At 46.2% G+C, this 12,997-nt stretch overlaps 1 long non-coding RNA gene across 2 annotated transcripts; it reads right to left on the bottom strand.

Annotated features, from left to right (window-relative positions):
- Positions 1 to 2,528: 2,528 nt before the first annotated feature.
- On the bottom strand, positions 2,529 to 6,482 carry LOC119330084. 2 transcript variants are annotated; one of them, XR_005159896.1, is made up of 5 exons: positions 5,982 to 6,468; positions 5,486 to 5,574; positions 3,951 to 4,421; positions 3,616 to 3,849; positions 2,529 to 3,510 (listed from the first exon to the last, which is right to left on the bottom strand). It is a non-coding gene; the product is annotated as an uncharacterized LOC119330084 (long non-coding RNA). The 2 variants fall into 2 exon arrangements; XR_005159895.1 differs by having other exon boundaries at positions 3,951 to 5,574; positions 5,982 to 6,482.
- Positions 6,483 to 12,997: the final 6,515 nt, after the last annotated feature.

Genomic DNA, 12,997 nt, shown 5'->3' with positions numbered 1-12,997 from the left:
CCCAAGTTGATGACATAATTAGAGCTAGTATCAAGCAACGACACCTGTACTTGGGAAACGCCCGTGTGCAACGGGTTTTCGCTTCCCTACATCGCTAGGAAATGCTCGCAAGATTTCTACTATAACTTCTTCCACATGAGCCAACCAAACACAACCAAAGTGTTAAGAATAAATTGACGTCATCATCTAACCATCATCAATAATACTACATCTGCGTAACCTTACGATGATCCCACACAACATTCCTTCTAGTTCCTCATCCCTCCTCAATTTTCACAAGGGTGCCCCCCCTCCCCTTATTTTAATTAAAAGTTGCCAAATTAGTTGCAGCATGTAAATTGGATGTAGCTTTACGTGGATGTAGCATTCCTCTTCATTAGATCTAGCCACGTGTGTCCAAAGTGTCGTTCAGGCATGGACATCTATACGGGTGCCTTCTCATGCCCTATAGGTGCTTATTGTAAGCGGGCGCCTCTTCAGAGGCTCCCCATATTCTTGTATAAAAGGGTTGTGTCCAGATCAAAAGAATAGAAAGTTTTCTCTTGATCATTTCATTCTTTGCACATTATTAGCATGCGCAAAACACTGAGTTCGGCCAAAATCATAGAACAACAAGATCAGAAGATAAGAAGGCACAACGCCGAATATTCACAGGCGCGGACGGGCTCGCCTGATCACGGTATCGATAGGCGTTGATTCACGTAAGGATAAAGGATATGGGATGCATGCGGTACTTGCGGGCGTATACTGCGTCCCATTTAATGCGTAGTACGGGTGAAGCGTCGACGGTTGTACGGGTCGGGGCAAACGGACGTCCATCCGTCTACGACGGATCGCAACGTCCAGCCGTGACAGCGTCAAGTCGGGTTGACTCGGCCCACCCATCACGGATCGCAACGCCCATCCATCAGCCGCCGGCCCTCTTCCTTCGATCTGCGCCGCCGCCAGGCCCGCCACATTCCCGCCCCTCGAGCAAGTATTTGGCGGCTGGGGCCGAATCGTGGTCGTGTACTCGGCAATGGCGGCGTCCAAGGCAGCCGTGGAGGCCATGGTGTGGGTCGGCATGAAGGAGCTCGGGTTCGCGCGGGTGACGGTGACCTGTGACGCGTCGGGCTATGGCGATGGAGCTCTTCTTCAAGGGGGAAAACGAGGACGCGGTGCGCGGTGGAGAGGTTCAGGGGTGGTCCCCCGGTTGGACGACTCGGGGAGGTCACATCACGCCGGTGGTCAGGTTTCTCTGCACCGCTCCTGCGTTGATGCTTGGGCAATTTTGACTGAAATCATCGTTTTCTGTTTGACTGGAATCTGTTAAGCATAACAGTTTGTGTACACCTCCACGTTGTAATAATTCAGTTAGTAGATTGACATAGTCAGAAGGTTGGTTCAGTAACTAAGGTTGGTTCAGTAACTGATGTACTGCAACGTCTCAAACACACGATTGTTTGCCTGCACGTTGTACCTTTGTTCTCTGAATCAGTGTAATCAAGTGTTCGTTTGCATTCAGTTTGTGTTTGATGCCAAAGTTCAATACATTGTACATAATCACAAGCATACAAGTGGTGAGATGAACAACTTCATTCCATTCTATCTCTCAAACCAAACTCTAAAATGTAACCATTTCATTCCTCTGAATTTTCCCTATCAAACACAAAAATGAAACCGACCCGTTCTAGTGAAATGAAATCACCATATTCTATTCGACGTCGTTCTCAAACCAAACACACCCTTAACCCCGCCGCACGGCCGCACAGTGACCCCAAATCGATCCCCCGAATCTAGGCAAGAAACCCTAGCTGCAACCGATGGTGAACGCAAACCAAGGTCCAGTCTGCCCGTCCTACCAATTGTTCCATGCCTGGACTGCGGCAGCATTGTTGCCACCTACTTAACACGACAGGGGCAGAATTCCGACAAGTGTTTCTACAAGTGCCACAATCACAATGCAAGCATATATTTGCAAAAAAAATCTGATTTGTTTCCACATCCCATTTTCTTAGCTTATTCTTTCCAACCAATGCCAGCCTTCAGGTGGAGGATGTGGAAGCAGGGGCAGACATCTCAACTAAAGCACAAACTATGGCAGAATGGAACTGGGCTGTAAGCAAGGACGCAGCCCCTGATGAAGTATAGGCGTCGGTTGGGAGCCCTCCCAAACAGTTTGAAAATCAAACGGGATGCATTCCCGCTGACGGAGTACAGCGTGATTGTGTTGCCACCTGTCATCATGTAGTCACACTGAATTTCTGTCATCACAGCCCACCTGTACACGAGAGCTACTTGCCAAGCATTGTTCAAAAGAGATTCTTTTCAAATTGGGGCATAGGAAAATCAACTGAAGCTTGCCCTGAAAATACGTTTATTCAAATCACCTTGCAACTAGAAAGTTCAGTAATATTGAGGAACATCTGCGCCTGAAAATCCATTTTGTTGAAATCATCTTGCAACTGGAAGGTTCAGTAATATTGAGGAACATTTGCACCTGAAAATCCGTTTTGTTGAAATCATCTTGCAACTAGAAGTTTCAGTAATATTGAGGAACATGCGTAGCCACCATTAGATGGTACTAATTATCTCAAATAACAAAAGGCGATGTATTAGGTCGGGCAAACTGAAGCAACAACCCAGAGTATACAGTAACAGTTATTATTATTACACATAATATAATACGAGCTGCTACGGAGCCCTCAACAACACGCAATAAACTTTCAGGGCCTGCTAATCAGGTCACTTGCACAGCTGCTGTTGCTGTAAAGTACCAGTTTCAACAACATGCATCACAACTTTAGGTTTGTTGCAGGTGTTCTTTCTGTGACCACCAACTCCCCAGTTTGAACATTTTGCTTCCTTCCTTTCTTTTCGAGGAAGATCACCCCTCTGTGGACAGGTGATGCTCTTGTGCCCATGCTGACGGCATGTAGTGCAGAAACGAATGTGTTCGCTTGCACCGCATGCACCACCAGCACGAATGTGTTCGCTTGCACCGCATGCACCACCAGCACCAGCGTACTGCCATTTTGGACTTTTTGCTTTTTGCACCCAGGTCATCGTATGGCGGCTTGCTCACCTGGTGGTTGGTCGGCCCGCCTTACGCTATCTCTCCAGAGCCTTTAGAACCATGAAATTACCAATTACACTACCTTCGGTGTCAATACAAACATCCGTTGTGAGTTGCATGCCATGTAATCGCTTCTTTGCTTTCCCTCTTGCCTGGCTAAATTCTGTCTTCTAAGCCCATTCCATCTGGATAGCTGCCATAGTTGTCAGTTCCCGGATTTGCTCTTTCAAGAGATCCATTGCATATTCATATGTTTATGTGTTTGCATCTCCAAGTCTTGCAACCTCAAGTGCATGGGTGTACAGGTTAGAGTGTCTGAATGTTATTGAGTTAACTGAAATTCTATCCTTCTGAAGATGTGCCAAGTGATCTGGCAGCATATCCCTTGCATCTTTTGTCCATCGCTTGAGAATGTGCTTTGCTGGTATCTGGTCTGTACCTAGGAAATCGAGGACCTACAAATAGGAAGCTCCTATCATCAGTTATGGTATTCAAAGCTGGCTTTTACCTTAATTGCATGGCAGCACAGAGATCCGGTGTGCTCAAATTTTCACACTCACATGTGAGTTCCCTGCCCTCATCAATAACCTCCACTTTATACTCTACCCTGCACTACTTGTCATGTTTCTCTGGGTGGTAGCGTCGCCACACTACATCTTGCCTTTATCAATCTCTTCTACCCTGAAATGTCCGGCCTCGTACAGTAGTTCACCAAAATTTTCAAACATAGCTCGAGTGTAGACATCACCAGCATGCAACTCCAGTGATTTGTTCATTTTCATCACTGGGGATGTCTGCATTGTATAGGGATCATGGATTATATGTTATGAAGCACACAGGGAGCATATGAAAACATATTCATTCTATACATTAATCCAAAGAAAAAAAAACTTACTATTTTTGTACGCCTCTCTCTTCATAGTTCTCACTTGCCTCCCTATCGAAAAGAAGCCTCATGTACTGTCGAACAAATAAATGCATGATGCAGCTTGCAGCTTGCAGCTTGCAGGGACATACCCTTCAGCATACGGTTGGCGCTTTCGCTGCGTTCTGCTGGTCATTTTTGCACAAAATTTTCCCTTGAAGCATGGTTTTGACCACTTTGATCTTATTTCATAGATCTGCGTTAGGTAATGGTGTTTTTTTAGACCATGTGTCTCTGTCAGCACTTTCCATGCAGTCTCGAACTCATCAACCGTCAGCATGTGATGTATTATTTTGTGGAAATCTGATCTGAATTTGCTCGTCTTTGTGTAATACGGACCAAGATATTCTTTTGCTTTCTTAAGCACGTGACACTTGCACCACCAGTGCGTGCTGCTTGGCATCACTTTTTCTATTGCTACCTCCATCGCCCTGCACTGATCTGCACAGACATGAAAACATCTCCTATCAAAGCACCATACTTAAAAATGGAAACCCCGTAGAGAGCAAATATTCAAAGGCATGAGCGTACTATATAGAATGTTGAAAGAGCAAACACTCAGCGGAGCAATCATGACAAGGATACAACATGGAACTGAAAGCTAACAAAATTTAAAACAGAGAACAGAATAATCGCACATCATGCTGATAAATTCATTGAACACCCACTCAAATGTTTCACCCGTCAATTTTGGCGATAAAAGGTACTCCCTCCGTTCCTAAATACAAGTCTTTTTAGAAGATTTCAATATGAACTGCATACGGAGCGAAATGGGTGAATCTCACTCTAAAATCCATCTATATACATCCGTATCTAATCCACATTGAAATCTCTAAAATACCTATATTTAGAAAACGGAGGGAGTAGGATTTTATAAAATACATGGAATAGTAGAAATTTATAAGAAATGTATGGAGGCACGTGAGGTGAAAGTTAACTTTTTGTGAAGCGAAATATCCTTTTTTGTTTGCAAAGGAAAATGTGAATATTTGCTAGGATGGGAAAACCCCAACCAGTTTTTGTAATCATGTCTGTACGAATTGCCTTGAGAAGAAAAAATACTTTAATTGTGGGAGTTTTAACAATGAGCATATAGAACATCACCCAGAATAATTGGTACAATAATTTTAGCAAACATCTGTCCTAAAAAGGGTACGTGCAGCAATATAGAACTAATGGGTAGCTTGAATGTAAAACATAGCAAAGATATTTATAAGCAGGCCAGAAGAAGCTACGATTTTGCTAACAACTGGACTAAAGAGTTTTTTTAACAGAAAATAGTGTATTTAACTCTGCTCTAGCATAAGTTCTGAAGCCTATATCCACATTCATGAAATGACTTCAAACTGAAGAAGGCCATGACAGAAGCATATTAAGACTTCAACACAGGTTATAGGAGGTAGATATCTCAACATAGCAATAGAATTAGGATATCATAAGTTGCAGAGCACGACGCCATTGAAAGGCCCAAGATAGGTCAGCCGAGGTTACTGCAGCACATCGACCTGACTCGAACTCCATATTGATTTTTCAGCAGCATATCTTGTTGCAGTTCTCCTTCCAACCAATCAATCCGTGGGATGCTCTTGTTAAACTGTAGAAATACAATTACAAACTATCAGAAATGGGATCAATGAACCCTGTACAATTTGCAACAGCTATTAATCTCAGGAAACAAACCAAAAAACGGTTTGTAATTCTAACTGCAATCTACTTTCAGGGATGCACAGTAGTGCAGATCATTCAACACAATTTTTTTTTTTTGTCTAGTACACTGAAAAATCAAGGGGGGCAAATAGGTGCAGTCCCATAGCGAGAGCTTCATTGATAGATTTTTCTAGTGGACAACATCTTCCTACAATCCTACTGGTGATTTGCAATCTACTTCCAGGGACGAAGTAGTACAGATTATTCAGCACAATTATTTTTGTCTAGCACACTGAAAAATCAAGGGGCAATTAGCTGCAGCCCCAGAGCGAGATCTTCATGAAATCCACATACCTCTTTGTCCAGCCCGGCGCATGCGGATCGTCTTTGCCAGTTGACTGTTCCAAGTCTGGCGCTGACAAGCTCAGGCCATCGCAGGTGCTGTTCAGGCCTAGTTGAACTGTCAGTGCCGCATCGCCCACATCACCAATGCTCGAATCGGCGGCCGCGAAGGCCAGAGTTTGGACGGGGTCGCCGTCCGGTGGGCAGTCGCCGCCTACGAGATCCGGCAACGGGAACCTGCCAAAACAACAGAGCACTCCTAATTTGCGCCAGCAAACATACCTGTCAATCGGATCTGATAGATACTCGAATCCATTGCCTCCCGCCTCCGTCGTCGCCATAGCTCGGAGCTTGTCCCACTGTGCGGCGCTACAAGGGATCCGCGATATGTTTATCCATTGGCGAACGCGCCGTTGCGCCGGAACCCATCGATGGCACACGTTATGTGGATTCTGTACCAACGGAACAGACAGAAGCTCGCCGTGAAGTTACCCCATTATCACGGCGACGTCTCGGTATGATCCTGTTCAATGGTCATATGATACCTTTCTCTATACGAGCATGTTGATTACATGCATGCACGCGTCGCTGTCTTACTGGCACGCCTACCAGGAGCAGGCGAGCCCGTCCTCTCTATCGCCGTGTTCGGCGCAACGCCCTCTACAACAAGATCATAGAATGACAGAGCTCAATCTGGAACCCTATTGCTAATTGGTAAAGAACATCACAACAACGAATGTCTCAACCGAAAACAAGAACAACAACAGACATCTCTATTCATTTTCCTCCTGTTCAAGAAATGCAAAAGAAAGAAGATTATCCACTATTACTCTGAGGTCTACATTACGTCTATAAATTTGACAGAAATGACTAGCTTCAACGTGCTCTCCCATATATTTAAATCGAAGCATAACATAAGGTACTAAGATCAAGGAGTGTACATACTTATGTCAGGTTATGACTACCAAAAAAAATATCCGCGATGATACGCCTTTGCCACAGTACGTATGTTTTTTGTTCATGCATGCGCATCCATGATGATTTTATGACAGAATTAAGATAGTCATATCTGTGTTGTCACGGAAGTGTTCGATGACAATACTCCATTTATCATCATGGAAATGTTTTCGTTAAGGGCAACCGACACGTGGCAGCCATTGTAACGGGTCGTCGTTAAGGTATCGGGTGCCGGTTTCGGATCAGATACTCGTTAATAGCCCCGGCCAATGACGATTTTTCACGTGTCAATTTCTCATTCAGCAACAGTAACACGTACCAGCTCTACTTTGTGACAAGTGTCGCACATCCAACGCATGATACGTGCCAATGACACGGTGATAGGTGAGACGACCCAACAGTGGCATGTTTACTTAAAAAGGCCACCCAATCAAAGTTAGCTGACCGGCCCATTAAGGGCCTACTTGTGGGTGGCCCATTGAGAACCACGACCCATAAGAGTGGTGCCAATTCGGCCCATCACCGGCCCATTAACAATCTGACACCATTGCGGCCCATCACTAGTCCCAGATCGTTAACTACCCGCTATATCTTTGGGCTCATTTGCGGCCCGACGATTCTTTCATCCTGTTAGCGGCCAATAGTAGAATTAAGCTGTTTTTCGGTCAGGTATGTCTTTTGGGCGGTTACCGGCCCATTCTGGAGTTGGGACAATTTCCCGTCCAGTGATTCTTTTGGCCTGTTAGCAGCCCATTTTGGAGTTGGGCCAATTTCCAGGCCGGTGTGTCTGTCGGCCTGTTAACGAACGACAGCGCAGTTGGGCCATTTGTGGTCTCACCTGAGTTTTGTCCTATTAACGACCCATGTTGTCCATGGCACAATTCCAGCCCGACCTTACTTTCGGCCTGTTAAAGGCCCGAGTAGTATATTGGCGCACCTATGGCCTGATTGACTTTGATCCTCTTAACGACCCGGCATGTAATTGGGCCAAACATGAATTGAGGTCTACTTCGGCCTGCAAATAGCCCGTGGGCTCTTTACCACTATTGCAGCCCAATCTAGCTTTCAGCGTTAATGGCTCATCGACTATTTGGGCCAAAAGAGCAGCCGGAGATTTGACCCATCAAGGGCCCACGTTGATTTTGGCCCAGCTAGTAACTGTGAGCCCATTAACGGGCTCATTTATGGGCAGCAGGCCATTCCGCTAGATGAAGGGCCCACGTAGATTTTGTGCTAATTAACTTCACTGTATGTTTTGGCCGTTTGCCGCTTGTGGTGCTTTCGACATGGAAAATTAGGGGTGCAAACGACACTCAGCACATATACGGCAATTAAGGATAAACTTGGCACATCATAACATGTATTACGGAAAACTACATCCACTGGGCAATCAAAGGTTGATGCCAATGCAAATAAATGAACGAAGCTTAACGATCTACGACCTCATAATCGACCTCAGCGTGGATGACACTCATAAGCATCTGAGCACCTGATAAACTGCAAGACAAACATGGCGGTGTAACACTTTCACGTAAGTATCCCAAATAGTAATCATCCCAAGCGAAGAAGAGTATTTATGAGCAGTGTTCCTGTCACACACAAGTTGTCACAGTTCCTATGTGAAGTAACTGCTTGTGATTTGTTTGTTCGATAGGCGGATCACCCTATGGTTACGGAACTCCTCCTCGTGGGATTACATTCCATTCTATGTTCCTGCTTTGCCGTCGCCACAGAGTGGTCGTCTCCATAATTAAATCGTTAGACCGGAATCCAGCACTAAGTTTGATGAATCACAATTATCTCATATTATTATCTTCCGTCCTCATATCTAAACAATATGTGTTACCTGTGTAGGTCTTGAGATCGTGTTGTCTGGGTCCTTAAATTGGACAACAAGCATAGAGTTCATCATATAATAACAACCATCTCGGAGAATAAACCCTTGAAAACCATACCAATAATACGGGGAAGTATAACAGGATGTCAATGTAGTGACCAAAAATTGTAAGTGTAGACAGATTTCGTATTGAGAGGATAAAATATCACAGGATGTCAACGTGCATAGTATTTTTTTTATCAAAATACATGTGTATGTTAAAAAAGGATGTATCTGTACTTGTTTGATTTTGGTAAAGAAATACTCCCTCCGTCCCATAATGTAAGACTTTTTTGACACTAGTGTAGTGTCAAAAAAAGTCTTACATTATGAGACGGAGGGAGTATGTGATTGCTTCTTTGATGCCTTTAAAAAAATGAATATTGTGTAATCTGAAATCTTGAACGTCAAATCTAGAATGTGATGTCTGGAACCTAATAAACAATATTGAAATGTGCAATTTGGAATTGAAGAAGGGGAAAAGAAAACACCAAGGAATTATCTGATTCCAAGTTTCGAACTGACGATGTAGACGAAAATTCAGCATTTTGCGAGTGAAGCAAAGTAATCCAGTACAACATAGTAGTCCATAAAAGTACAGTTTAATGCAAACACCAAAATCTATCCAAAAAGTCTACTCCTACTGTTCCCCTGTTCAAAACTGAAAGGCATGCCAATGGACCATTTCTAAGCAGCATGTTGGCTATATAAACTTTGCTATATTCACGACTATCATTGCACGTTCGATACAAAGAAATTCTATGTATAGTACATTATGCAAAAACTAAGCCTAAGATGACCAAAACTGTATGCTTTCTGGTTCGATTTTCCATTAGTTCACATAATACTTCAACCATATAAGCATAATATGCAGGCAGTCAGCTAGTTGACACCCAAAACTGAGCATGCAAGTACTCATTTGCAGTTTTAATTCTTCAGCAACAACCAAAAGATCAGAATTTCCCAAGATAGCTGCTTAGTACACCTTGAATTCATCAGCAATCAATCCAATTTGGGCAGTTGATCCATATCCATCAGTGGATGCATGCAACAGAAACAACCACATATAGAGCAATTGCTATGTTCTGAAGATTACAGTAGACTAGATCCCAAGACAATCGACAAAAGATATCACGACAACTAAGTAACTAACTGAACACGGAAGTGGATTTCTTGAGCGTACGCACCCGGGTCGCTCTATCTCGGCCGCTCGTTCCGGAGTCCGCACCTCGAGATGCTCAGCAATTATGATGGTTTGCCTGGTCGGATTACCGTGGCATATGGAGGTTACGGAGACCGTCGTCACAGGACCTTTTGGACGTACTAGGCTCTGCACGAATTTGTTTGTTTGTGCCAGCTAAAAAATTACTGGGAGCACGCCCGTGACACCGACGATCGAGTCTGCAGCGAGCTCACCCCCATTATTCACGCACAAATTGGGGAACGGCCTGGTCAGCGTTCTCATGGCGACGGAGCTGTGCCCCCTCGATGCGACGCAAATCGACTTCATTAGGTACGCATCAATCCTTTTTCCTGCTGATATACTAGAACTGGATGGGATTTCCGACCGATGATTGTTTTCTTCCAGAATCGTGGTGATTCCGTTTTGATTTGAGCTTTTCCTTGACGAGGTACAGATCCAATCTCGTCGCCGGCATGGACGAGCAGCTTCCAGTGCGGGCGGCGCCAGTTGCCGATCTGACGGGGCGCATGCTTTTCCCCAACGATCCGCGTAATAGCGGGGAGCCGCCAGAACATGGGTGAGATTTCTGGAATGATTCCCCCTCCTCCCTCCCCGGCAAGCGAAGCTGCCTCTCAGATCTCGTTCCTTCTCTCGTTTCTTCCCCCGCCGCCGAGCTAGCTCCACAGGAAGACGGAGGAGAAAATGTCACGGGGCGACCGCGGATGACTCCTCTGTCTCCTTTCTGCAGATGCCTGCTTTCGAAGCCCACATGTGTCTGTCCTTTTGTGTGAGCGGATGGGCCATCTGGTACAGTTCCCCCTAGCCCAAGTAGGCGATCACGGTCCCTTACGTCTGTAAAACACTGCCAGATAACGTGACCCTAATATTTTCCGTTCCGTGTAGCACACATCCCAACGAATATGGACGTCCAGGATAGCGGTACCCCGGTGCGTAAGCTCACCTGAATGATTTCGAACTGAACACACAACACAGCAAGCAAGAAATTGGGGGCAACACGTACACATGGCAATTGCATCGGCTGGAAACGAAACAGAGCCTGCAAAATTAACTTCCCAAAACATATATAGCCAAATAGCTAATTCTACTCCATTATGTCTGCAGTGTTCATCATCGTACTGAACATGATCAAGCCAGCCTGAATCACACGTTTGCACATGCGTACTAGTCCACAAAAGTGCAGTTTCATGCAGACAGCAAAATCCATCCAAAAAAGTCCGCTCCATATATATATATATTCTCCTGTTCAAACTGAAAGGCACGCCAATCGAGCAATTCTAATTAAGAAGCATGTTGTCTATAAACTTTGCTACGTTCTCATGACTATCTTTCCATGTTGGTTACAAAGAAATTTCCATTGTTCACATAAAACTTCATGTGCAAACTATTTTCCATTGTTCACATAAAACTTCAAGCATATAAGCATAATATGTAGGCAGTAGGCTCTAGTTGACACCCAAAACTCAAGCTACAATTGACTGAGCATGCAAGTAATCATTTGCAGTTTTAATTCTTCAGCAACAATATTTTAGGAAGTTGATCTATCCATCAAAAGCATCATTGCAACGGAGACAACAACATTGCAATAGCTATGTGCTCAAGACTACAGTAGACAAGATCTCAAGACGACAACAGAAATCACCACAACTAATTGAACACACAGTGCAATCGCATCCAGGAAATCAAACAGAACCTGCACAATTAGCTTCCCAAAATATAGCCAAGTAGTCCTACTCCACTACGTTTGCAGTGTCCATCATCGTACTGATTACTGAACATGATCCAGAATCACACGTTTGCACATATGCATGCGTCTAACATCTCTGAAGAAACTCATCAGAAAGACAAAACAACTAGCGTACGGTCATCAGAACTGGAAAAGCAGGTAACATCGATCCAACAAAACCTGCAGGGGACGAACAAGCTAGACGAGAGATCGAACCGAGACACTTACTACTGGAGTTGGTGTTGATCTACCTAACTAGGCGCGTACGTAGCTTGCGGATGCGCTCGGAGCCTCGGACTCGGGGGATGAAGAGCTTGGCGCGTTGCGGGATCAGCGTCCTCGTGTCGACGGAAGCGACGAGCCCGCATCGCGCCTGGTCCAGTCGATCATGGAGGCGGAGGATCCTGGCCGATGACGTTGAGCGCGGACTGCTCCAGCTCCACCAAGGTGTCTCGCATGTCGTCCAGCGCCGTCAGCGCGTCGTCGACCGCGGTGACGGTCTGGTTCAGCCTCTGCACCGCCAACGGCAAGAGCGGCCCGGCCCCGGGTCGCACCCGCGACGCGGGCATGATCCCGCAGAAACGGACGTCGAGGTCAGCCGCAAGGCTCCTCTCAACGGCGACGTTCAGCGCCTGCAGCGCCTCCCTTGCCAGGTCGTCGGCGTGGAGGTGGTCCAAGACCCAGAGATTGTACGCGCCTTCGCCGCCGGGGAGGGCAGCGAGACCGAGATTGTCGGTGTAGAACGTGAAGAAGTGCTCGGCCTCGGCGTGGACGACATCGACGAGGAGCTGGAGTTCGCGACGGACCTTTTCGAGTGGCTCCGCGTCGGGTAGGAGGACCGTAGCGACGTCGATGGCGCCCGCGAGCGGCCCGGGCCAGTTGAAGAGGCTGTCGACGATCTGCGCGGCGGGCCCGAGGAGGAGCGAATCCATGCCGCGGGACACGGCCTCGAGCAAGTCGGTGTAGATGGTCTCCGCTGCGTCGATGGGGTCGTCTCGCAGCACCGCCGCGACCTCGAGGAGCGTCACGCGGGCGGCCTGGGAGCAGGCGATGACATTTTCCACCCCGGCGGCGACGAGGTGCCTGCACTGCTCCGCGTGCCCCAGCGTCACCGTCACCCAGTCCTCCTCCTCCTCCAGCATCGGCGGCGGCTGCACAACCTCCTCCTCCACCACCACCACGACTGGCGGCGGCATCACCACCCCTTCCTCTTCCATCTCTCTCTCTCTCTCTTGCGGCGTGTGTTGTGTTGCGTGGGATATTCCGCG

The sequence above is a fragment of the Triticum dicoccoides genome, chromosome 7A (assembly GCF_002162155.2).
Source record: "Triticum dicoccoides isolate Atlit2015 ecotype Zavitan chromosome 7A, WEW_v2.0, whole genome shotgun sequence".
Classification (NCBI taxonomy): domain Eukaryota; kingdom Viridiplantae; phylum Streptophyta; class Magnoliopsida; order Poales; family Poaceae; genus Triticum; species Triticum dicoccoides.
This window is presented reverse-complemented; position numbering and strand designations above follow the sequence as displayed.